The sequence below is a fragment of the Columba livia genome, chromosome 2 (genome assembly GCF_036013475.1).
Source record: "Columba livia isolate bColLiv1 breed racing homer chromosome 2, bColLiv1.pat.W.v2, whole genome shotgun sequence".
NCBI classification, from domain to species: Eukaryota; Metazoa; Chordata; class Aves; order Columbiformes; family Columbidae; genus Columba; species Columba livia.
Genome location: NC_088603.1, coordinates 37,479,631 through 37,507,047, shown reverse-complemented (window position 1 = coordinate 37,507,047; position 27,417 = coordinate 37,479,631). Strand labels below are relative to the sequence as shown.

General features: G+C 40.7%; 1 protein-coding gene and 1 long non-coding RNA gene across 3 annotated transcripts in view; one reads left to right on the top strand and one right to left on the bottom strand.

Moving 5' to 3' along the window:
- Positions 1 to 27,417, bottom strand: part of CHN2 (chimerin 2) — a 167,957-nt gene that overhangs the window by 36,165 nt on the left and 104,375 nt on the right. The window lies entirely within an intron of this gene.
- Positions 12,356 to 21,691, top strand: LOC110360124 (uncharacterized). The gene is made up of 2 exons (XR_010470100.1): positions 12,356 to 12,529; positions 19,350 to 21,691. It is a non-coding gene; the product is annotated as an uncharacterized LOC110360124 (long non-coding RNA).

Below are 27,417 nucleotides of genomic sequence, written 5' to 3'. Positions count from 1 at the left end.
TTTAATCTGTATCTTATAGTCAACAGAACTAAACCACACAAAACTTCAGTTCTGGAAGTAGTTAGCTTTGTAGTCACTTTTCTGCCTTGAATTCAGCTCCAGATCTATGAAACCACTCTGAATTCTTCCCTTTCTATCAGCAGACACTGAAGGATGGCAGCTGTTGTGGTACTCCAGGACAGACTCTCTGGAGAAATATGATTACCTTCAATGGACTGTGTATGCAGTGATCTTGTCCAGCTAAAGTATTTTCTGCAGTTTACTTATCTAGTGTTTAACTGAATTCATATATTATCTTACATACACTATGCAATTACTACTTACGACAGGGGAATCTGGCCTCTGTATATGTGTGGTACTTGATGCCATCTTCACCACCATTTTTCTGCAGAGCAGAGTTTTTTGCTTTGCACCATGATATTGCTTTGCAACCTAGCAAAACCACTCAAAACCCATGCAATGGAAGTTCCAAAGTTGAAATAATAGTGAGATCTTTCCAAACTGTTAACCTCCAAAAAGAAAGTTAGCAGTATACGTAAGGCACAGTATAGACAAGAAGTGTAATGGATATATCTTATGTCATCAGCAATCAGAACAGAATGACTGACTTCTGCTGTTTTTAACACTGTTGACCACACAGACTAGGATAAAATAATTAACCTTTCTGTGACTCCATTTTCCAGCTGTAGAACTGACACAATACAAGCCTGCCTATGATGCTGGGGCTTCTATAAGAAGTAACTAGTACTCGTGAGCCCTCTACTATGGTGTAGGGGGAATAATACAACAAAAGTACAATTTTATAAGAAAGATTAATATTTTGGTAAAGTTTGTAAAATTCAGCAAACATTTTTTAAAAAATAAAACTCAAACATGCTGATATTAATTTTGATCTACTGTGTTAAGTGTACTGTTACATTTAAGTGATGTTACTGCTTATAGGAATGTCTCATTGAAGACACCTGTCAAAGGGGCCACGTAGCTGCTACCACCCTCTGCATGTTACCATTACTACACATTGCCAAAAGGACCAGAAATTATTTCTATAAACTGTTTCATTTCATCCTCCCTGTGAAACAACTGACAGGCACTAGACACGCAGGAATGCTGTCATATGAAGATGACACCATTCCACAAGGAATAAAAAGCTCCTTCAAGTTGTTGTTGTTGTTTGGGTTTTTTTTGCTTTTTTTTTCTTTTTTTTTTCCCCTGAATGAGAAAAAAAATGAAGTAATTTCTTCTTTCCTTGGGTGACTGGGAACAGCAGAGACCCTCTCTTCCACATGGCCTGAGCTGGATTTGGGACCCACCACCCAAAGGTGCCCCACTGCAGCCCCAGCCCCACCAGCTGGACCCGGATCAGACCTGAGGATGGTTTTACGCCTGAACAGAGATCAGTGTCCACGGGAGACATCAGTGTCTGTTTGTGGGTTTGCCCAAAGAACCAAGCTGAGCCTTTTTCTTCTTGTATCTAACCACAAAGAGTAAGGTTCAAATTATCTCCTTGGGCACAGCTGTACAAACCAGCTCTATCTGGGAGACTTCTGGAGCAAACCCACAGCTTTCAGTGCCTTTGCACAGCTGCGGCCAGTGGATGGGAACGCAGAAAACCATGTTGCTGATGAGACAAGAGACATAACAGCTCCCATCAAATGCACTCTTGAGTTTTACTGTCTCAGCAATGCTGATGGCAGCACCAGCACATACTAGAAGGGCTCAAGCTGATAAAAGTGCTGCACGTCTTCCACTGCGACTAAGTCAGACCTGAAGGCATTCAGCACACCATGGCGTTAGACCAGAGATTATGACAAAAAAGAGGGAGGACTCATTTGCTTCATAGAGTACCATCATTCTTCACTTCGCTAATCTGAAGAGTAGAACAGCATATCAGTCAATATGATTGAACTTGGTGGGGGGGATTTTTCAGGGAAACATCTTTTGTTGCAGAATACATGACTCATCAGATCGGGAACTTTGCACAGGGAAGTTCTGACCAAGACCCAAATTCCTTCTTTTTCTAAACTGTGGAAGCATTTAAGCTTGAAATATCTAAAAAAGCAATTTTCTCTTTCCAGCTTGAAATACTTTGTTAAAAAAAGTTAATAAAACATTAAAAATAGTTGGAACAGTTTCAGCCAACCTAACTCAAATCTTTTTCTGCCTTTTATCCTGCTTCCTCAGTGCTTGGTCATGAAAAGCTGAGTGTTTTACTTGTATCACAATTCAGTACAAAATAAAAACAAAAGTGCAGAAATTTGTCATTACTACTTTAACTCTCCACTATGTTCTTTGATAAAACGTTAGGTTTCAAAGGCGATCCTCTACTGACAACTGACAAGCGAAGTTGTATTACCCTGTGCGAGCTTAATACAGAGACCCGCGGGGTTTGCATTCGTTTTATTTCTGCTAATCAGTTGTTCCCCAGGGCTCCTTTAATCTGCAGTGACAGCCTCAGTCCCACCGAGAATGCCTTTTCTGCAACTAAAACAAAAGGCACATCTCTACATACTTCATAATTTCAAGCAGAAAGGAGTCTCATTCTCCCAGTTGAAGAGAGCAATGACAAAAGCCTCGTGTCTTAGCAGGCTGATGTGAATCACAGCCATCTTCTGCTTTCATTTTTCCTCTCCTGGGACTTGAAGTGAAAGACACACTTCATCTAGCTAGTGCGGGAAGCAGAATCCACACCACAGTCATGCCTTTGCGGAGGCCGATCGAAGAGAAGCACCCCCGGAGGAATGATGCCTGAGAAAAACTCTCAGCTGTTTGTAAAGTATCACGCTTCAGCCTCAGACAGACATACTTAATATAGAAGGCATTAATGAAGGATTTACTCAGCCAGGAGCAGACAATGCAGCATTTTAAACCTCGTGTTTAGACAAACTAGTCAAAGACTTGCTGATGCGCAAGACAAAAGCTAAAATCAGACTTCACTGCCTTGAAAGAAAACCATGTCCTTTTGAGCGGTACATTTTCACACCACACTAATTGCTTCAATTTCTCTTAAGTTAATTTCCAAATTAGACAAAACATTTTTTTAACTGCAACATTAAAAATAACAGCTCATCAGCTCTACATTCTTAAAAACAGGCTGCAACTTGTATTGCCCATTCAGATAAAGTAAGTTAATTTATCACTTAAATGAATTTTCACTTCATTTTAAACCCATCTAATTTGCTTTCAGAAGTTTAACAAGTTGGTTTACTATTGCTGTAATACAAGGAGATTTCACTAAATGACCTGCCATCTTCTATCAGCATCATCATGATTACATGCTGCCCTTGTTTTATTTTAATTTATAGCAATTTTTTGCAACTTGCCCACATGGGTTCTCAGTAATTTAACGAAAGTACAGGACTGGCATGGAAAGCAAGCCAGTCGCTTCCATTTCCCCTGTGCTTCACCTTTCATTCACACCCCAGTTTCACAGCCTCCGTGGTACTTGCAGGGCACCAGACCTGGAGACTTTCCCCATATGTAGGATGAGGTCTTCCCAGCTGGGGGGCTTTTTGCTTTCTTACTGATTTTCTTCATTAACTTCAGCAGAAGCAAAATGTTGTGAAAAGAAAGGCAACAGTTCGCAAATTACCTCAAGCTTTATAATCCAAACCTCAACACCCTAAATTTGCTTGCAAACAGGCAAAAACGTGCCTTACAACACCTCTACCATTTGCTTCACAATGCAGGAGCCAATGAAGAGCCACTGCTGCTCTAACACTGGCTTCTAGGCTGTTTTTTTTAGGAACAAGTACCCAGTAGCAGCAATGGGACAGATTGTGGTGGTAATTAATGCTTCTTCAGGAAACCACTGCAAACCCCAGGCAGATGCAGGTTAAAAAAAACCCCAGCCATATTATTTCATTTAAATGCCAAAGAACAGTGGAGGGTACAGCAATATCTACAGCTGCAAACTCCTGGAGTTGAAGGAGCAGCTGTAAACCCCAAAAGGCTTCCAGGATCCTTCATGGCATCACCCAGATTCAGGTTGAAGTTACCTCAAGCTTGAGTGTGCTGCTGATTTCCAACTCGCCGCCTCTATCCACGTGATGCAAATCAGCCCAGAGTTGGCGAGATGAAGCCCTACACCTCTGTACCGCCACAATTGCACAGGCTCTGCAAGGAAGGGGAGAAGGGGAACATGTGTCCCAGAGTGCCCCTGGGACAAAGAACCAACACCTGGAAATGAACGTGTGGTGGCTCTCAGCTAACGACAAAGCCACTGAAAAGCAATTATAGCTGTTTCCCTCATCTGTTCACACTGATGAACTGGAACAGTCTGATCAATAATGGTCTCAGTGGCGTGAAAAACATACGTATTTGGTGATAAGGGGAAGAGGTAGGAACCATCCAGGTACCAGCTCTCTACACCCATCCAGCAAGGGCCAGGCACCAGGTTTTGGCACATGGTGTTACCTTTTGGGACAGGTTGGGGAGGCATCACTTCTTAAAATCCGTAGCAAGTGCTTAGCACCAAAAGGGATCAGAAAGGCCTTGAAGATCAATCAGGGTTAAGGAGATTAGCTCCATGGTTTCACACAGACCAATGTCACGGGAACTTTATCTTAAAAATGAAAAAGAACAGTGGAAATTGTGGCAGACTTTTCCCTACCAGAAAAACATCAGCTGGGCAATCAGGAAGTTGTCCTGAGCACCCCAAGCAATCTGCCTAAAGCACTCCTGCTCCTAAAGTAGAACGTCAAAGACAACTTACAATTGCACCACTCTTATGTCTTATTAATGATTAAATTTCCACTTGAAAGGAAGAATTCAGTGAATTTTCAGCCACACCTCTTCCATAGTACAGCACAAGCACTAAAGAGGGATCTCTGCCACCTCATAACAACAGACTTTTACCCTGTATGTTTTCCACCTTCTGCTTCCTGCCCTTGTGTAATTGCCTGTCTCAGATCAGAAGTGGGCCATCCATCCTACTGAGCACATGTGGGCTGCTATTTTCAATGCCGTTTTACATATGCTATCCATACTATCAATATTGCCATCATTTCCTGCACATACTCAGCTGAGTTATCTCTGCTCCCATACACGCATGAAGCATCAAATGAGAAAAATACTTACTGAGCTAATTCTGTTGGTAAAGTTTCATTTTTATTCTCCAAGATGTCTGGAATCACTTAATACACATTAACTTATTGCTTAGAGAATTTTATTTTATTTTATTTTTAGAAAAAATGTAATCTCCTCTATGGTTAACTGTATGGTGATTCATGTAGTGAACTGAATGATGAGACACTCTAGATTTACACTACTTCGCTGTATGCTTTCGCAATTCTGCAGTTTACAGTGATTTATATTTACAGAAGCCCTTCAGGTTGCAAGGGTTTTTTAAATGGCAGGGTCACAGAGTAAGAAGAATTTTCCTTTGTTTGGTAAATCTGTACAGTCTCACTATTTATTGTTAACAAGAAGTGTCATCATATTTATCATCAGCAAATCTTCTGAAGTGTGGAAAGTATCAACTAGCTGCATGGCTAATTTAAAAAACTCATTACTATTTCAAGTTGTTACTATGTGCTAAATAACCCATAATGGAGAGCATTGACTTTGACATCTAGTTTCCCTCTGTTCATACTTGGGTAAGACTCCAATTGACCGAACAGACTCCTTATTTTTCAGCAGTGTTTATTATTTGCATTGCAATAGTGCACAGGAGCTTGAGCCTTCAACCAGGTCAAGCCAACAGTGATGCTGCACAAACACGGAGTAAGAGACCATTCCCTGCCCTGAAGAGCTTACAGTCTAGAAAGCTGTCCCACCTTCATAACAAGGACTTTTTTTCTTATATGAAAAAATATGAAATGGAACATAACCACAGCAGACAAAGACAGACATTCATTTTTAAGCTTGTGATGAAAAATTTGCAAATATTGGAGCAAGTACCCAACAGCAGATTACTGGAGTTTATTAAAGGTGTGCTATATGTTATACCCCAGGTAGTAAAGCTCCTGTCTCTCCTTTAGTTAAATGCTGAATTGGTGATTAACATGCAAATGAAGAGGGAAGTAGAAACCTCCTTCCAATTCACAAGTTTTTCTCCTTGCTGTCACTGTTTTGCCCAGAATAACCAGATCCCTTACGTCTTCCAAGAATAAATCAGCACATGGTCAAGAGAGAAATGTGTAGAATGAAGGGCAGACAATTAATTCAAGGTTCATAATAATCTAGAGCTCTCCTAGAGTATTATCATGGGATGCAGATTATTTTACAACCAAATATTCCATTTTGTAATTCCTAACAGACCCCAATCTGCCTGAGAACCAACCCTTGAAAGTCTGCAGTCCACAACACATACACCACTAAAATATTTTTAGAACATCTCCTGAAAAATTACAAGTATTTTAGTTCAACACGAGCCTCTCTTAGACTTTCCATTAAAATACATCTTTCAAAAAAAAACTTCCTAAGTTTATAAATAGACTGCAAAGTAAAACATCTAGGAGCCAAGAAATACCCAAGTTAGGAACTATTTGAAGAATTCCAGCACTGCCCTTTTGGACACAGCATGAATCTACCTACTTACAGACAACATATTTCGTCTAATTTTGTGTATATATATATAGATAGATATATATACACACATAGATAAGTATTCATAGACTCTGTCATTCCATGGACATAATAGGAAGGAGGCAAATATTGAGATAAATTTGTTGTGGATTAACATGATGATTTATCAAAGAGTGTGAGTGGAGTAGACTTGGCTGCAAAGCAAGGGGTTTGTTCTGTGTAAAAATCATTGTCTTTGTTCCAAAAATTTAAAGCCCAGGGGAAACGGTGGGCATCTGGTGAAAGGAGTTTCCTGGCAAAAATGACCCTGTTTCAGGTGTGCTGTGTCCAGGGAAGACCTGCCAGCCAGCCAGGGGACTGTGTTTCAGGTTCTTAGCTTAAAGGCAGGCTGCCTAAGGGCTGGGGATCATTAACTTCCAAGATAATTAGCCAATCTATCAAGCAGATTACACCAAGGCTGACGACAGCCAAAGAAATCCAAGGAAATGGCGAGGTGTGAGTGGAGGATGGAGGTGTGGTGTGTGAATACATATGGTGACTTGGATTCTGTAAAATATATTTTTTTCTTTTGAATGAAACATTTTAGGCTCAAACATATTATCTGAAAAATAAAAAAATAAAAAAACTAGGTGTTGCTGAAAAAGTTCCAAGCATCTCTAACCTGGACTCCTGCCAAAGGAGATAGACTGTGTTTACTGGTAGAACCAGAACTAATTTAATGAGCAGTGGTTCTACCTTTTCAGCAATGAAGATAAAAATAAATACTGAGCAGCTGCCTACTTTGCTATGCAGCAGCCACAGGCTTTAATCCATTTGACAGACCATAAATCTGCATGGAAACCAAAGAACAGTAGGAGTATTTTATATTTATGAATCTATTATACTCATGTAATATAACATTACACTATTTGTCTTCAGTACATCTGCATATGTATATATCTTTTGATATGCTATGCACTTAAAATGTGTATGTATATAAAATGCATATCAATATAGAAGCATCTCTATATCTAAATTTAATTAGTTTGCCATGTTTGAAAAATGGATTATAGACAAAAGAAAGACTCTGCATGTCAACTGGAGCCATGCACAGTAAACACCACCCTCACATGCCTCAAGTCTGTCTCTAAACCAGGCATTACTGTGCTAAATTGTGTACAGATTAAGTATAATTATCAGAATGTTTAGTCAGAAATAGGGAAATATTTAGACTTTTGGAATAATGATTTTGGATATTACAGTTCCATACAACTGTATTTTGTAGTATTGGAGATATAGGGAAAAATTAAATCAGTTACAAATATTGAACAAATTTTTTCATACGGATATAAGTTCACATACAAACCAAAGTAAGAAAGCTTTTATTCTAGGCAAAACGTGTCACCTGTCCTTCTTCCTGCATACCTTTCAAATATTATTGTTGAAGAAAATATTGTGCTAAGAAGTATACCTTAAAATAGCTTTCTGTCTGGAGCAGCTGTGTACATTTACTGTCAGTGTTTGGTAAATAAGAACCTGAGCTGTCTACTGAAGGAAGATAAATCATCTTTCCCTAAAATGATACCAGTAATTAACAGAATTTATTAGAGCTAGCATCCCTTCTCAGTCATCAGGGAAGAGTAGTGCCTTACATCTTTTAAAATACCAATGATGATGTGAATGTTTTTTTCTCTCATGTAGATTTTGCAAGAGAATTCCTTGCTTCACCACCTTCAGGGCAAAGGTACTTCCAGGCCATTTGTTTAGGATCAAACCTGGGGCACCCACCAGAGGTTCTGCATGACACAGGTGGTAGCCACCAGCCTCCCTGACAGGGATGGGATGGGATGGGATGGGATGGTCCAAGCACCCAGCACCTGTGCTGAGCTCCCTGCCATTCCCTTCTCCCTAGTGGTTCTCCATCAGCACTGGGAATTTCGCTTCTCCCATTTCCTTCCGACGTATGAACTTGGCAGGCTACAAAATCATCTACTTGGCAGAGTTTCTGAGGTGACTAGATTTTGGAAGGTGAATGGGAAGAAAAAGAACCAGGCAAGACTGAACTGTGAACCCTTTTTTTTTTTTCCCCTTAAAATATCATTCCAATACAGGTCATAGATTCTGCTGTGGATCACCTACCACATTTCTAGCTTTTGTAAAACAAGAGCTGTCACAGCTAGGCATGCAAGATAAATCGTTACAAGTAATAGATAAATAAGTACAGCCCAGAGAGATTCATTTTATGCTGCTTCAGGCAAACACCCTATTGATTGCAAGTTTCTAGGAAAAGTAACTCGCTTCCTTATTTGTCTGTAAAGTGCCCGCTACACATTAGTGCTTTTGTAGAAAATAGATGGTAAAAAGAAGATAAAATATTAATAGTAATCCTCAGGGTATCTGTGTGATGAGCAGATACTTGCTTCTGGGTGACAGAAAGCAAGTGACAACTTGAGGGAGTGAGTGTGTTCTAGGGAGAAAGCCTCTGATGTGTTTTCTAAAAAAGCTGTCTGATTCATTTTCCTTTCTTTTTATTACAACATTGTGACTAAAAATTCTGCTTGTAACAGCTGCAATGCCGGCAGACCACTGCCTTACCCTTAGTGGTAAGAAATGCTCTATTCAGCCATATTATGCCCTTTAAAAAAAAAAAAAAAAAAAAAAATCAAACAGTCCCTGTGTCATTTGTTTTATTTGTTCCTTCCCATGACTTTATGGAACAAACCAGTGGCTATTTTTCCATCAGGCTGACTTGCACTCAGCAAACAGCTGATTACTCACTGTCACACATGTAAATCTTTGAAGTGCAAAGAAAAGAAAAGAACATCCCTATTTACTTCTAAAATGAATTCCCAGCATCCAGCAGAATTTTAAACCCGATTTTTCTAGGGCAATACTTCTTTCATCCTCCCAACATTGAATATTAAAGAAGAGAGATCTGTCTTAATTCAAGTTAAGCTCTGACCATTGAAGTCTTGTGATGTTGTTTACATGAGCACAGACTAGTTTTCTCCAAGCCAGTTCACATCACGCACATTCCTCTTAAACTCTCTTCTCAATCCTGAATGTTAATGTCCATCCCTCACTCCCAGCTCACTGGGCAATCGGGAAGCTGTGCAGTCTGGATGCTGCACAACAATTTCCATCAAAAGGCTGGTATTATTCCCATTTCATCGACAGGAGGCTAACTCGTTATATGAATCTTTTCTCCTTTTTGGCACCTAATTGGAGCCGCAGCTTGCATTTTTTAAATAACATTTAATAGGGTGTATTATTTTCTATATTCAGATAACAGATCCTATTAGTTTCACCTGCATTTACTCAATACTCCTGCAGAATCTAATTTGTGCACTAAGTAGCAGAAGTAGCCTCATTAGGCTCTGAACATATTTGAGCTACTTGCCAATATTAAATGAGGTCTCTGGGCCGGGATGTCATCCAGCGCATTGTGCAACTTTCAACCAGTTTCATCACTGCAGTAGACTTTTTATTTCCTTTCCGTCACACGCCTTTCACCTCCATAAATAGCAAGGCAAAGCTGCTTGCCCACAGCCACCCACTCACCCACAGCCATGAATTCACAATCATCAAGAAGTGGAAACTGTAGGAACTGTAGTCAGCTACAGCTGTGGCTTTCAGTGAAAGGCAAAATTTGGAAATTCTTTTTGTTTCTAAACCACTTGGATCAAACCTGTGGACAACAGCATGTTTAACGACATAACCATGCTGCTTCAGCTCAGCAAAGTTTCTCCAGTGCATTGAGGGAAGCATGAGCCCCACAGGAAAGAAACAGGATCCTGTAACTAAAACCAGTACCATCATGTGAACATAGAACTGGGGTTGTACTGGTGACCCTCTGTTTGGTGTTCCCCAGCTTCCAAATGCTTAACTTTGTGCCCTCAAAGCTCTTTTAATGTTGACTCTTTTCTCTGACTCCTTTAGACTCCTGCAGCAATGTGAACCCCTTTCCCAGACTCGAAATCTGGCCTGGGGAACCCCAATGACCACAACGTGGTTAATTGCCCAGCCTGGACCAAAGCTTAAAAACCCAAGGACAGAAATCTGTAGCATGAGCCAGCACAGCAAGTGTCAGCAAAGAGCAGGCAATGACTTTTTGGATGAGTCAGTCGTGGGAAGAGCGTGAGATGGCAATGGACTTTCACAATTGTTTGCGGACAGCAGGTCAATGATGAGACCTCAGACACGGAAGTTTTAAGTCGTGGGGTACAAACATCACCCTGTCAGGCACCAGCCTGAGCTTGGCTTCTTCTACCTTAGGCTCCTGCAGGCTGTCTCCATTAAAGTGAGTCATTTGTTGTAGCTGACCGTCCTCCACAAGGAGTCCGCATTTTTTATCAGAAAAAATGCTGAGTAGAAAAATTCCCAATGAACTCAATTAGCTGGAATCTTCCACATGCTGACAAAACCTTGTGCTTCCCCTCAGCTTCATCTGAGCAGTTTTCTACAGTCAGAGGAGAAGAGCCAGCTCAACACATGATGTGGAAACCTCCCAGCCAAAAGGCTGAGGCAGAGCAGAAACATTTTTTTTGGCCTTTTTTAAATGGAGAAAATCAGGCATTTATAGTCCTGCAGAACCAAGACAGTAACTCACTGGGAACAGTCTCATTAAAAAAAAAACAAAACAAAACAAAACAAAGGAAACTCAATCTCTTTTGGAACTGAGCAGTTAGAAAAACAGAAAAAATGTCTTAGAAGTTTACTTGGAGATTTAAACCAAACCAAACCAGAGGAGACAGTCTGACGCCTGTTTCTGTGAGATAATTTTTTAGTATTGCTGGGCACACACAACTCCAAGCACAGTCAGGGGAACTGGATGTTACAAGCGCGGTCAAAACAGATTGTCCTGACTGATACACTGTCTACTCAGGTACAAAGACAACACCCGGGCCTGGAGTACCTTCTTGCCATTGCAGCAAGGACATCGTGTCTGCTCCGCACCCAGGGACCTAACTGCATTGCAGAAGGTCGATGCCCTTATCCGCTCCCCAAAGCCCCCATTTTGAGAGACTGAGGTAAAAATGTGCACTTTCTCAGAGATTTCTGGTAGGAGAGAACGAGGTAAGAGCTTCCCTCCATTTTATCCTCTGTAGGCAGAGATAAGGGCACTTTGCCACTTCCAAAGACAGCAGCAATTGTTCTCCTCCCTTCAGTCCACCTGAGAAGGGAGGAGAAGGCTGGGAGCCACATATTACTCAAGAGCACAAAGAACACCTACAGCAAAACCCTTTTTTTCCTCCATCCCATACAAAAACACCACCCACTTTCTAGAGCAGCAGGAGTCACCCACCTCACAGTTTCAAATAAGCAGGTTTCAGATGCTGTTGGTGAGGTGCATCAACTCACCCACAGCCACATCTTCTCCCAGCAGCCACCAAGAAGTGGAAATTGCAGATAGCTGTGGAACTCAGGCAAAGGCAAAAACCAGACTTTTTTTTTTTTTTTTAAGGCCACCTGAAGCCAATATGAGGGATATAATAAGTTGGCAAGTTGCAAGGCACCTGGCTAGCTTTCTGCAAAACATCCAGAAGCAGTCTGTGTGGTACTGGTGGAAACCAGTGGATCCCCTACAGCCAGGTATTTTGCAGAAGAGGTATGTTTGCAAACACAGGGGGAAAAGAGAAAGGAGGTGGATCTTATAATTACATTTACAATTCCAAGGAGGTAAAAAACATGCCTGGAAACTGTACTGATAGAGTTTAGAAATTATTAAAATAAAAGGCAATATTTGCCTTAAATTAGCATGGTTGCCTACAGAAACATGACTGCAGTATGTGTCAACGTCTCACCACTTGCCAAGGCTATTTTTTCAACCAGCTGGCTAATTCTAGCTGTGGTTGGTGGAGCAAGAGATATCTGGGTTTCATCAAATCTGGTAGCTGGACCGAGGCAAGAGATGTAGCTTGAGATGTGAGCTCCTGTGCTTTCTCCTGGGCAGCCCAGCACAGAGCTACAATGTCTGCCGCCTCCTTCGCAGGTACTGAATAGAATTTGTCAAGAGGAAAACAAGGTAGGAGGGATGGGGGCGAGGAAGGAATGTGTGAAAGGTCTGGAGGGATGGCTGGGCTTACTGAAAGAGGATTAAAGTGTGCAGAAAGACAGAGCACAAATCCATAGGGAACCAGGCATCAGCAATTCTGGTGTTCCCAGAAAAAGCCCCTATATAACTGGTTTCAAGTGTTTTGTGTCAACCAGAAATATCTGGAATTGCAAAGATTTATTATGTTTTTATAGATTTTTAGTGCTTAAAATTTCAAGGCATTACATATCTTTGCTATGGGACTCCCTTTAACCCCTTTGCTGCTGGTTCTTCTTGCATCTTCTGTGCTGCGGCAGAACGTGACTGTTTTCCTTTGCTTTGCCGGTGCTCCATAGGTAGAAACCAGGGTATCTGTGTTGGGGTTTCTGAAGCATAAAGTGGGAAAAAGCCAAAAGAAAGACTTTTTCTTGTCCTGGGAAGGCAAGAGGGGAAAAAATGAGGAAAAATGATAGGTGCTGTAGAGTTGTTTCTAGGATGATAACATAAAGAAAAAAAAAATTAAAGGAAAACCATGGGGTGAGCAGGAGATATTCCAGTGCATCAGGTTGGAGTCTGTTGATTTCTCAGGGATACTTTTACCCAAGAAGATCCTTCTTTTTAAATTCTTGGAGTGTCAAGGCAAAATCTGTACTGGGGGATGCTTTTGAGAGACAACAATTTATTTGGTAATTTAATCTGCAACCTTTGCTGCACTTTCTCACAGAAGACTGGGGCAAAAGTTGTCTTCAATGTAATTTGCTCCAAGATTTCTCAGAGCAACACCTAAGAACTTGGCAGGAAAAATCCCTATGTAGGACTCTGCCTATGAGACTTGAAATGTTGGGGCTCAACATCTTTGGTTGCTGCCAGTGAATGAGGAGGGCTGAGGAAAAACATAAAGCACTCTGTGTCCCAAGCCATGCCAGCCTTTTAGGCTCCCAGAGAACAGGTGTGTTTATCTTTTTTTTTTTTTCATGGAGCAGCTCTGAATTGCCTTTTCTCTCTGGATCTCTGCTGTCACCAGTCCCCCTCCTCTCCCTTCCATGCTCCTCTTCCAACAAAGCTACAAGTAGAAGAGCATGGAGACAGCTGGACATTAACTCCTTGTGAGCCTCAGCTTCAGGGAAGGAAACTAAAGAATATACTGGGCAAAAACAGCCTCACTTATACCCTCCCTGGGCATTCTTCTCTCCAGATTCTCAGGAAAGCCCCCATTTCCACTTTGACTTTTAAAAAAAGGTAGCAAGGGCTGACCTACAAGGACTGAGCAACCCTGTAGGAACTGTTGTGATGTTGCTCTGATTAATCTTCCTATGGCCAACACGGTGTGATGCCGATAGTTCCATTTGCTAATAAGGGAAAAGCTGAGATTGCAGCACACATCATGTAACAAAAAAATACTCCCCAATAAGGGCTTTGCACAACCAGCATGGGGAAGTTTAAAAAAATAACAAGTGGGACAATGATGACAGCGCCAATGCTTTTTTTTTTTTCCTGAATATCTGTGTACATGAATACACATTAAAAGTTGGATTGTTTTTCTAGAAAAAAGATAAATGTTATGGATACAGAAATCCTTAAAAATTGTTGTAATAAGAAAAAAAAATTTAAAAATATATATATTTACCAGAATCATAAAAATAATGCTTCCAATTCTGTAATGCCCGTTTTTGGCAGATCTTAACACCAGTTCAAGCTGATGCAAGCTATTGGAGAATGAGATCCAACAGTTTTTTTTAATCCAGAACTTCTTTTGTTTCATGTAATTTTCATATTCACATATTAGTAATATTCATATAAGTTATGTTATACATTTGGGGCCAAAAATAATTAGTTTGATTTCTCCATAACCTTTTCCTTCAAATAAGCACAGCACTTATTATGATTCTCAGATATTTTAAAAGGGCTGTTCCTGAAAATGAACACTGTAGGTTAGTATTAGATACTAGCTGTGTCCAACCCTTTATAATGTATTATGTATAGATCTGTAAGATATGGCCATTTTGTTGTGAATTTGAAAGACTTCTTCCCACTTGCTATGCCTTCAATGTCATTTAAGACTAAAGACAAATAAGAAGGCAATTTCTGTAAATCCCTCAATAATTCACAGGTTTGATCGTTGATAGGTTGCTTAGAAATGTGTCTACAGTCTTTAAATGAAAAGAGAAGTCAATGGAACTAAGATCTGCCAATGGACAGATCTTTATTTCATATTTTTGATGTTTACTTCTTCCCTTATTGCTTCTCTGGAGTGATGTCACTTCTCAGAAGAAATTATCAATGCTCTGTTCATTAGTAGCAGCAATAGGAAGCCACATTTCTTATCATGTGCTTCTCTTTGCAACATAAATCTGGATAAACCTATTCTTGCCACACTTATTTATTGCTTCATCCTGCGGTGCAGAATAGGGACTGAGGCCAACCTCCTGCCTTTCAGGTGGTAACCAAACAGTAGGAAAGACTTGCAAGTATCTGACAGGAAGAGAGATAAATAAGAGCTGGTGCTACACTCTCTTCCTTCTCTGGAATTAGGATAGACATCACAACGCAGCTATTAATTTTATCAAGTTGGGTCATCCCATGGATAAGCAAAGAATGGGACAGCAGGACAGAGGTTGGTGTTGCCTCCTCCCAAGGTCCAGGCACCTGAGTTTCTTCTTCTAGTTATCACCAATGGCCTGTTCCTGGAGTTTCCCCTCCTTTGAAGGGAGGCAATGGCAGTAGCTCAATGTCTCTTACCCTGGAGCAAACTGGCGGTGATTCTGTGTAGCAGTTAATACATGGGGCTTTAGAAACACCTGTTGGTTGCATATTCCTGTTGCTCACCAGCTCTAGAGTACAGACAGGCTAGTTACATATCACTGCCTCTCCTTTCCCTCTTGCCTGGTGGAAGAGGCTGAAGAGTAGTTGGAGGTGACTGCAGTAGTGAAAGACAATATTAAATTTTATTGCTGCTCCTTTTGAACAGGGCAACAGAACCTCTCCTGAAGTGACAGCACAGCACCTGCATTTTTAGGGAGTCAGTCACACATATTTAAAACAGAAAAAATTTATTACAGGGGTGGGGCATATATTTTCTTATATAGACCATGCAGTCAGATTCAGCAATACTTCCTTGTTTTGAAGTGTCTGCTTCAGAAGATGTGGAATCTAACCACATTAATATACATATATATATTTTTGGAGGCTCTATTTCAAAACCTCATTTTTCAGTATCTGACTTGGACAGTCTCCTTTGCCAGAACAAGTTCCCTGGACTCCTTTATTACACCACCAAAAGTTCTCAAGCTTGATTTTGAGAGGAAAAAGTAAAGCCCTGTAAAAGCAAAAAAAAATTAGACTGAATGGAAGGGCCCAAAGCTAAGGAAGGTAAAGCTTGAAGAACCATTACCAGAGATGTACCCATGAGGGGTTAGCAAAGTCATAGATGAGAAAGCTGCAAAGTGTTTAACAAGGAAAAGACAACCTACTTACTAAGTCTCTCCTAAGCACACACTGTGAAATCTTACTTACAGCTGTAAAGCTGAGGTAGTGGGACCTGCTGAAACAAGGGATGAACCAAGAGTTAAAAGCTGCTATATTCAAACCTGGGCTTTGCCCCGTCTCACTGTCCACAGTCAGTATACTTAATGGCTCATCGTATGCCTATGTTGCTATGTTTAGGTGCAAATCATATGCTTATCTACTCATCTGAGAGAAGATTCATTACAGTTAGGGGTATTTGAAAATTCAGGCTTTGGAGACTAAGTCTGATGAAATTTCTAGCACTGTCTTCTCTGTATTCCTTTTAATATTAGTTATATAGATTATTAAGAATTTTACAATTTTTAGATCCTATACTCTTGATTATCAAGACTTCTTCTATAAAAGTGTGGTTAAGGCAAAATGTTTCATTTTTTATATTATGCTACTGAAGAATGTTCAATGAAAAACGCTGATGACAGAAGAATAAACAGGGGGTTTTTAATGCTTTTTATGCTGTTTTTCCTATTGTTCCTGCCTCTTCCGACTCTGTACTTTCTTCACAAAAGCTGTCTTTCTCGATTTGCCACTGAGATCAATAGAGAGATGTTCATTCAAAGAAAATTTGCTGGAGGTTGTACTTTTCTGTTTGGAATTTATCCTGGGCTCTGGCTGCACCACCTCCCAGGCCTTGACTACAATGCCAAACTAGGCCTCATCTTGTCACGGACACACACTCAGGTACAACCCTGACATTCAGTGACAGTTCCACCAGCACAAATACGCCCCTTTAACATCCCACCGCCACACGCCCTCCTTTAAAAGGTGACTGCTAGGGGCAGTAAGCTGTAGAAAACACGTTGTGCATCAGCATTGCTTTTCCAAGTAGACCATCATGATAATGTGTTTAGAAAACAACCCTAATTACCACAGCCACCCCACTGACACACCATTCTTGAATGAGACAGACCCGCATTTGCGTCCTAGATTCCCCGTTTTTGCATCTCTGCCTTCCTATCTGTGAGCTGAAAGAAGAAAGTATCCCTGCATAAAGACATTTGTGCAATGCCAGAGAAGATAACGAGTAGGTGGATGTCAGGAGAAGGAACTTCACCAATTGCTGAGACACAAACGTTAATTCAGCCTACAACCCTACAGTGGTGAACGGCAGAAATTGAAGCATTTCCAGTTATTTTGGCTAGCAAATGCCAAACACAACAGGTTTGCACTATACCAGGCACCACAACCACTGATGGACCAACTGCGCTGTGTAAAAACGGTGAGGCAGAAAACCAGCTCAGCAACATGGATTCGAGTTCAAATGAATATGCACCGCTAACGGAAGGAAAACCAAAATGGACAAAGAGCAATGACATGCTTTCCAGAAGAAAAAAAAGGCATCCCCTGATGCTCTGTGTGACAACTATTTTCATTAGGTTCAGTGAAAGCAAGCAAAAAAAAAAAAGCCATCCCACTGAAAATAAAACAGACAGTTTAAAGCTCATTATTGTGCATTTTGCCTGCACCTATGTGTGGGCTGAGAATCCTTTTTGCTTTCTTGATTTTTAAATAAATCACAGACACACGCACAGACGAATCATGAGGCATAAGGCTGTCAGACGGCAGACTAATGTCAGCACTTCAGTGTCCTGGCTGTCAGGTCTGATTCCAAACAACCTTTTGTCTTCTTGTTCCAGCTACTAAATTACAGATCAAACGAAAAATGTAATTATACCCCAAAAGGCCATGGATAGCATCTTAAAATACACTGAACTGTGAACAGAACAACAACAATAATAAAAAGATAAACTAGGATTACCTGTGGTGTATAGCTAATCCAAAGTGCTCCACAGTCCCACACGGGTTGTTATAGAACTGTTTCCTATTTGACAGCTTCTGTTTTGCAGGGAGAAGTGTCCCCCCCCCCCCCCCCCCCATTTTTAGTATAATTTTGATATTTGAAGTCTTGTGAAACAATACATCATCTCCCCTGTTGCCACAAATACTCTTGTAATACTGTCACTGAATTCTACTGTAACTTCAGAAAAACAGTTCTGAAGATGATGCAGAACTTGAGCACTTGCGTTTTTAAAAATTGTGCAAAGGTGGGAATATGGTGACCTATTTTCTATGCACAAATTCAGCTGCTACATTTTAACAGAAAGAAAAAATATTGAAAGTCTATAGGAATAGACCATTTTCTCAATTAGTTCTCTGTATGTTACATTGGATTGGAAGTGCTATCAAATACTGAATTAACTTTTTTTTTTTTCCATATGATTATTAGAATGCTAAATATTCAAGGACTTTTCTTGGTTTCTTGCACATGTCTATAAAAGTATTACTATTCAAAATACTAAATTATTCTTAGCAATACCTGGCAAGATAAAAATAGGTGGTGGTGTTAGAGGGCAAATCTCCACAACTGTTAATCCAATCTACATACAATCAGAAAGGTTGCTGATGGCTGAAATTGTTAATCTCCTCTTTCTTATTAATGTCATGATTCCTACCTTTATTCAAGAATTTGAACTCATGTTTTAAAAGGAAAATAGGCAGGCTATACAATGGGAAAGCATTAACAGTTCAGCCACTGTCCTTTTGTTTGCAGTCTCCTACCGCAAATATAATTTGCAGAATAATCGAATTCACCATCCCCATCTGTTTGCACCAAGGAGGGTTTTTCTGAGTTAGAGAAGATACAAATATTTATTATTCTATAGACAGCTTAGTGACTAGCCGATACAGTACTCTTTTCCCAAGTCCGATCTTGAATTTTGCTGCGAGATGTTCTGCTTGTGAAGTAGAAAGTCTAGATATTAAATGGAACTAAATGGACTGATTTATTCCCCTTACAAAATTCTAATTAAAAGACATCGAGCAGGTAGATGTCTGAACTCCATCCATTTTCTAATGTGTGGTGCTTTACTCTCCCCATTACTGTCATCCAGTAAGATGCTTGTACCAAGATCTCCAGGTAACCTGGTTGGATCTCTGGTCCATGCACTCCACGAACTGCGCTGGAGCTGATGTATTGAATGAGACCCCTGAAAGAACCGTACGAACTGCCTACGCTGTACCTGTTCCATAGGTTGGCTCACCACAGCCTTAAGACACGGGACTCTGTAGATGTGTATCAGAACATACTTGTCCACATTTCTAGTTCCAGGCAGCAATAATGGGACATGTACATGCCTCAACTCGTGGCTATGCAGGCTCGCCCCCAGTTCAACTGGGGCAGTATCACACATTCGTGGTAGAGCATATGCTATGACCTGCAAAGGAAGAAAATTCTATGTGTACCCTAACTTCTTACTTTTTTTTTTTCTTTTTTTTTTTTTTGCAACAGAAAATTTTGTGAGAAACAGAACAAAGGAAATTACAGAAGGTTTTGTATTTTCTCAAGAAATTAATTGTCTACAGCTGGACTATACAGAGCTTGTACACTGATCACATGTAGAGAAGGAAAGATAAGCCACTGAACTGAGGGTTTACTAAAAACCCACACATGGAAAAATTCCCTACCAAGCATCATGTGGAAGTTATATGAATGCTGCATTGCACGCAACATCTCATAAGAAGCAAGTTTTATCAAATGATTACTTGACTTTATTCAATTGGGGTTCTGCCAGTGCACGAAGAAACCACAATCCAGCCTTTTCCCTTAATTCCTAGTACTTTGAGGTCTACAAGAAGCCAAATAATGTGAACAATGTCCTTGAAAATACACTCTTTTTTTGTTCAGTCTCTGCCAGTATACTTCATTTTCAGCCATTCTGGAAGTGCCTTAATCTTTGGCTGCAAACTCACTTGGCCTGACATTCGGCAATGCATTATAGACCAGATGGATTTAGGGAACTGGACTGATTGGATTAATTATATTAAAGGGAGAGGAAGAGGGAAATAAAAGGAAATTATTTCTTCCTCTACTTCCTAAAATAAATAAATAACTAGAACTAATTCATTTGAAAGAGTTTCCAGGGTGTGTGTCTATGTACTTATACTGTAAAACACAGCCTTGTGGATGCAGCCCAGCAGTGGCTGGGGATCCAGCCACCGTCTGCAGGGCAGCACACCGTTTGTTGTCCAAATTACACGCTGGTCTACTAGTATTTTCCTGAGAGCTGTGAAAATAACAGACATAAAAAGCCTTACAGAATATAGGCATCAAAAGATACTACTGAAAATGAAAATAGGCATAAATTCATCTCTGTGGTACGAACCTGACCAGATTCTCGTGATGCTGAAGCACAGATGCTTTGGACACATTTTGATGTCCTAAGGCTAACTGTAAGTTGTTCAACTTTTGCCCCACTACATCCCCTGACACTGGATAATGCAGTAGAGACAGACTGCTTCTTATGGGTGAGGGAACACGTGAGGGGAATGGGACTTTCTTTTCCCCTTGAAGAGGAGAGGCATGTCTGGGGGACAGCCAGCACCCAGCAAGGAACGGATTTACCCCCATAATCCTGTTCTCATAGTAAGGTCTATATTCCACGTGCCTCAGCACTGGCATAATGAGCACACCCTAGTTCAGACCTACAAATTTAGCTCCCTTTTTATACATCTGCTTTGTTTGTAAGAGCTCACACTGAACAGCTATAACCAGTTCTGTTGGCTGAGAGGTCTATACCTGAGTTACAGCAGGGCAGACTGACGGACGACCGGATTCATCCCAGAAACCTGGCTGGTGGTGGATGTGGGTCAGTGACCTACAACCTCGTTACAGGGAGAGCTGACACACCATGTGTAACCAGCACTCCGGATAACTCCTGCACTTAGGAAGTTTATCTTCACAGTATCTGCAATTAGTCTAAAGTATCTACTTGTCTTCTTAAAATATCCATAAGAATTAAGAATTTTTAGAGCAAACCTACTAAACATGGTATTTTTTTTTGGTAGGGGCTAGATGCTCTGCCTCAGTGACGGTTGCAATTCTACATTTTCTCAAGGATGTAGCGTGTGAAAAGTCATTTCTATAAGCTATGTGTATTTATTCTTTCACTGCTGGAGAAGCAGCAGCATATGGAAAACTGCAGCCTGGCTGACTTAACAGGTCACAAAGACACAGAATAAAGGCATATTTTCTGCCTTTGAATATTTTGCCCAAACCACTGGTTGCTATTACCTTAAAATACCAGCTCTGAAATCAAAAGCTGTGCTTTGCATTCAGATAAGGAGAAACACTAGATTTCCTTCATCTGACTTCTAAAATGTGCTACATATTTCAACATTCAGCCTTTCAGACAAATAAAATAAGTATAGCATACCATACTCTTGGATATTAACACCTCTTACTACTTACACAATTCCTCTGCAACTAGACCTTCTGTAGGACCATTGCCATGTACACCTATTCCTTTCCACACAGCATTTAATAATCTGTGTATTAATATAGAAGCTAAAGAATAACTCTTATAGCTGAAGTAAGCAATGATGTCTTTGTGTCATGTTTTTTTAAGAACAAGATGAATCATCGCACAAGCACAAAGGGGTGTCAGCAGTGTAAGATGCCCTAACACAGACCCTGGAAACTCTTAAGTAAATATGCCACCTAGTGTTTAATTGGGACAATTTCATTCATAAATCATCTCAACCAATTCCCCCCAAGCTTTTCCCTGCAAGTCTAGGTGGTATAGAGTCTGGCAGAAGTATCTGGAGATGCCTCCTTCACCTTTGCCCTCTCCCTCTCCCAAAAAAAATACCCTACAGCTTTCTCATTGAAGAAGCATCTTCCTCCCCAGGGACTGTTTAGCTCCAGATGGACTCTGCCAAATGGCCAAGCTACACTCCCAGTCCATCTTTCTCATTTGAGGAGCCCACAACTCAGACTGCCACAAGCAATTCAGAAGGCACTGAGAACTGACCCTGGGCAGTCGCCCTTGCTGTAAACATCCCAAACAAGTTCAATGGACTTCAGAAAAGCTGCCTTGTACCACCAGCAAAATGACAGCTGGTCCAGCAGATGGGCACAGAGTGAAGGAAGCAGGGCTTTCCACATCGCCCTGCCTGCAGGTACTTGCAACAATCATTTGGAGAAGCAGAAGCACTACTCCCAGTTTACAACTTGCCAAAAGGGGACAACAAGTTATCACAGCAATGAGTATTGTTTAGATGGATGGATGAACTAACAGAAAATCAGGGAGAGAGGCTTTCGAAATGTAACAACAATTATTTATCTTGACAAACAGCATAGACATAATTCCTCCTGAGGCTATGTGAATGTTCTCCTTCCTTGCCTCTAGCCCTCACTTAATAATGGCACACCTGACTTAAAGGCAAGCAACCCTCTCACTCTTGACAGAAGAGATACTCCAGCTATGTACATGGCTTGGCCCCTTTTCATGGGCTTAGAACATGCCAAATTGTCTCCTCACATTTTCTAATTGAGATTCTCTTGATGTTTCTGTCATGGACACTCATTATGTTTCCAGGGATTAAATTCCTGTACTGACTCACATGAGAGCACAAACCATCCTGAGTTTTCAGTAATGTCTTGTTTGTACTTCTTCCAGATCAATAAAAATCTTAAATAAAACTCCCATCCCTGTAGCACTTCATCATCCCCAGCTTAACAGGCTGCTGCCTATCTTTATTCTTTGCTCAAAATTCCTCTACCTATTTTTTGTCTATGTGACCGTGTTCATGTGCCAACCAATTTGAATTAATGTCAAGAGTATGATTTCACGAGACATTGTACTACTTTGCTAAAAATCCAATTATTCTGCATCTGCTGCATTCATTTCATTCAGTACTTTTGTAAATCTATCAAAAAAGGCAATCAAGTCTAACTGGCAGTATTCATCCTGTATAACCGATGCTGACGACCATGTGCAGTCCCACTGTTCTCCAGGGCTGAGAATACATTACAAGAAAGAGCCCATTGTTATGATCAGTACTTTTCACACCACAGCGCTCTCCTTTCCAAATACTAGCGGTTATAAAAAGCACTGGTTCCTGACCTTTGTAGTCAAGCCTTAGCTGAGAACACTGTCAACAGCATGTGGTCATTACTAGTTGTTACCCTGCCCAGGCTGCTGCCTTCTCCCTCCTGGTGGCTCCGGCCCTGCGGCTGACTGAGAGCTGCAGACCCAGCCCACAGGTGATCAGGGAGATCCCCACACCTGGTTTCCCAGTATCCCAGCGGCAAGGTGATGGTGTGGGCTGCTGAGCTGGCTCTCCATGGCAAGGGCCCCAGATCAGAGGCATTTGCTTGGGTTCTGCACCTGACTGCACCTGAGTACCCACATGCCTCAGGGGTGAGGCCTACTGCAGCATGGGTATGGAAAAAGATGCTCAGTGGACACAGCGTACACATTTCATGCTCAGAAAGGACAGTACCTAGAGTGTGATGGGACAAGTGCCAGTCAGCATTGTAGGGACACAGAAAGCTGGCCAAGATGTTCCTTGCCAGAAGGTCTGCAGAGTGCACAGGGCACAGAAGAGGAAGAACTTAGTGTATCTTGCCTAGCATTAAGCATTTCATGGAAGCCTTTGACACTTGCAGCTATAAAGCTGCAGTTAATTTCTCATTAGTGATGATTCAGAATTGAATCATAGAATGGTTTGAGTTGGAAAAGACCTTAAATCCAATGCTCCTGCCATGGACAGGGACACCTTCCACTAGACCATGTTGCTCAAAGCCCCATTGAACCTGGCCTTGAACACTCCTCATCTTTTCTGCAGGCCCTCTTTAAGTACCGGGAGGCTGCTATTAGGTCTTACTAAAGCTGTGTCTTCTCTAGGTTGGAACATACTCTCCTCCCATGGTGAGGAATCAAGTAACTGCTCCTTAGCTACGCTGGTTAGATGTCTTCAAGTAGACAGGATGCATTAGAGCCTAAATAATAGTTTTTCAGGCACAGAAAACCATGGAGAAATCAGACTAGAAGATACTTAAGGAGATTTTCCTCCTGCTTGCCTCAGGTATCAGTGCTACCTGTGCCATTCCTCCCAGATGTTTTCTAACGTATTTCTATGATGAGGGAGATTTTGTGATCCCCTCAGGCGCTCCATCCCAGTGTTTCACTGTTCTTCCTTTTTTTCTTTCTCCCTTAAGAGCTAACCTGCAATGTTCATCACTGTGTTTCAGGCCTATCATCTCTTGTCATGTCTTGCATGAACACAGAGGACAGGTTGTTTTTTTTCCATGTAATTAGCCTAGCAAATGTATGGCCTAAACAAGCACATCACTAAAGTTACAAATTTTTGAAACAAAACATAAAGGATAAATATTAGTAACTGTTCAAACACTTTCCTTTTGACACTAATTCCAAATCCACCACAAACAGAAATCAATCTCTCTCTTATTCTTCAGAAGTTGAACAGTTGTCTTTCAAGATGAAAACACAGCAGTTTAGAGGCGCTTGTAAAAGTTTAGTGCCTATTCCCACACAGAGTCTCAAGATTCATGTGAGATAACCAAGTATAGATTTTCCACTTTCCAGGGACTAGACAAATGAAATGTTTATGCTGAAGGCTCCATCCTAATCCTTATGGAAGTTTGTTTATACTAATTTAATACCATCAAACTATGTAAAGAGTATAAAAGCCAAGACAAAAAAAACCTCCTCACATAAGGCTTTTATTTTTAATACATCAAACTAAGCATGGTTTTTATGCAACAAACATTTAGCTTTATTGGAGTGATTAATATGCTCATGGTAAGAAAATACGCAAAAGGAAAAAATAATTTATCTATTCAGCTGATCCTAGCTGCAGATACGGTACTGTACTTGAAGAGCCAAGTGGTGTTTGCCTTATGGTTACCATAAGTACTTCTGGTGTATCACTTTTAGTACTAATCTGACATTCTCATTTGAGAAAATCTTAATCTATGGTTGTGGTATTCATGTATGAAGTTTTCACATTGCTTCCATGTGACTACCCTTCTAAAACACTGGATTGGGAAACACCTTGGTGGTAATAAACTTGATATTTACCTTTGCTCCGTATGTTTAGCAGTGCCCTGAACTGCCCCAAGACCCTTTGAAAACTTCACGGGTCTTCCCCTTCATTTCAGCAGCATTTGGACCAGATCACACCCGTTCCATCATGTCATATGTGTAAATCCATGTTATCTCCAACTTACAAGCTCTCTTGAGGCATAATCATATCATTTATTCTGCTTCAGGCAAAAGTCATGAATCCTAAGCTGATGGTAATAGCATAACATAAACCAGGAACCTGGAGAGATGTTAACAGCTCAGGGAAGCAACTGAAGCAAATACTTTGCAATAGGACCTCTCTTTCTCCTGATTCCCTCCACTACCATTACTGTTAAAGTGAGCCCAAATTATTCCTCTCAAAAATCCTTGCCTAATCAGGCAAAACATTAGGTTTTAGTTAGGAATGCCACAGCTACAAACAGCACACCTTTTTCTGTGCATAATCACAGACAGCCAGAGGAAAGGAATTGAAAAAAGATTCTTTCAATTATTTTACTTCAGAAGCTTTCTTATTTTTATTTCTTATATATTACCTATTTCATATTTATGATGCTCTAAATAAAAAAGAAGCTGTAAAGAGACAGAGCTGGAAAATACAAAAGAATGCCAACACTGAAAAGCAAAAGAAAATGATTAGGCAGCTACACTTTCAGTAAGATGGTATTTGTCACTCAAAATATAAAACTGCTCACTAAAATACATATATTAGCAGACCTACTGTATTCATATAAACTCCTCTCACTGTGTTATAATACCAAAGAGTATTCTGGATGAAACCAGTACTAAATTGTTAACAGTTATTTAAAGAAGACAGTGTAGTTAAGTACTCATGTCAGGGCATGCTTCAATTAAGTAGGTACATGTGGTAACCTGTGTGTAAACTACTACTCTTGCAGGACAAGCAGGAGTGACTGATGAAAGGAATTAATTACTCCCAAAGCAATTTATAAGGTTGTTGCTTCTAGCAGCAAAAATGCCACACACCTTTTATCACTGCATGTATTACTGAAATCTGCAGATAAAGGCCACCTTCATGTGCAGGATTTATGTTGCTGCTTATCAGTGTGGTGTCTGAGCATCTTCCAGGAAAGATCAGCTGGAGAGAAGACCCTTGTGTACTCTGTGGACGTGTATATGGGACTGAAAATGTGAAACCCAATAAAAGGTGGGGTTGTTGATGTCCTAGTAGAACACATTTTAATTTGTTCTGACCAAGCATGTTGCAGAAACTAGGGAGCTGAAGGTGATGTATGAGACACAGTGTCAAATTATGAGTGCGGTTCCAGCCCAGAGCCTGCAGGAACAGATGTTTCTGCTCACTATCCTCTTAACCCTGTGATCCACAGCTAGGACAGCACAGTGCCCTGCAGCCCTCGTCTGCAAGGACATGCTCAACATCTGGATAGACATCCCAGAAGAGAGCTGAACACCAGCTAGCAAATTGTAATAAGATCATTAGAGGTGTAGAGGAGCTGCAGAATGGGAAGAATAATGAATAAATGAAAGACTGAAAAGATTTCTTTATCGTTGGCTAACAGCAGAACCTGTGGAAAATTCCATGTAGACACAAAAATGGAGTGGCAAGATGAGGCTAAAAGGCCTTCAGAAAGGAACGTGGTGTGAGTAACAATGCAGGAGTGTAAATACTTGCAAAAATTGTACCAAAAAAGAGGTTCTCTTAAAATTGGCTGTCTCCCATGCCATTTTGATGTAAGGAAAACTGCAATGCCCTTAAAAAATTAGTTCTATAACTAGATTACATCTACAATTAAGGGATGTTAGAAAACAGCCTTTCCTGGAAGCATTTTGTTCTGTGGGAAACTGTGTGTGAGCAGCATGACTAATGAGGACAGTAATACCAGCTCCTACTTCCAGCAAAGTTATTTTCCCTTTTCTGTCACCTTTGCCTTAATAGGAATAGCTTTCTTATCTGTCTATTATTTGTGTGGGATTTTCTGCCGAGGAAATCTACAACCTTTCAGACTCTATAATATGCTTATCTTTACAGCTTTTTAGTTCTAGCTGCAGTATTAACTATGGGCTCTGTCATTTGCACTTAAATGCCTGGTAATGAGTTCCAGCAAAACAGATAGACAGGTTACCATGTCAAGCAGCAATAGAGAGTTTTCCGAACTGTCCTGCTGCTAAGTGAAGACTCCACATACAGCTTGCTCTTGGTTTAGCTCAAACTGCTACACTGCTCTTTACAGACTATCATTGTTAAATGCCTTTTGCTGCTCCTGGCACGTACTTGCAACCAGAGAGCAGAAGAAGCCCTTCAGCCCAGGCTCCAAGCAAACTCATATTTCATGTGCAACTGGTATGTTTGAACTGACTAAGCCAAATCCTATTTGGAGAGAAGTTGATGGGAGCTTTGCCAGGATCCAAGCAGGCAGAGACCTGGCACTGACAAAACCTTCCTTAATCTTTACCGCGTTTACCAACAGTTTGTCCTCTGTCACATAG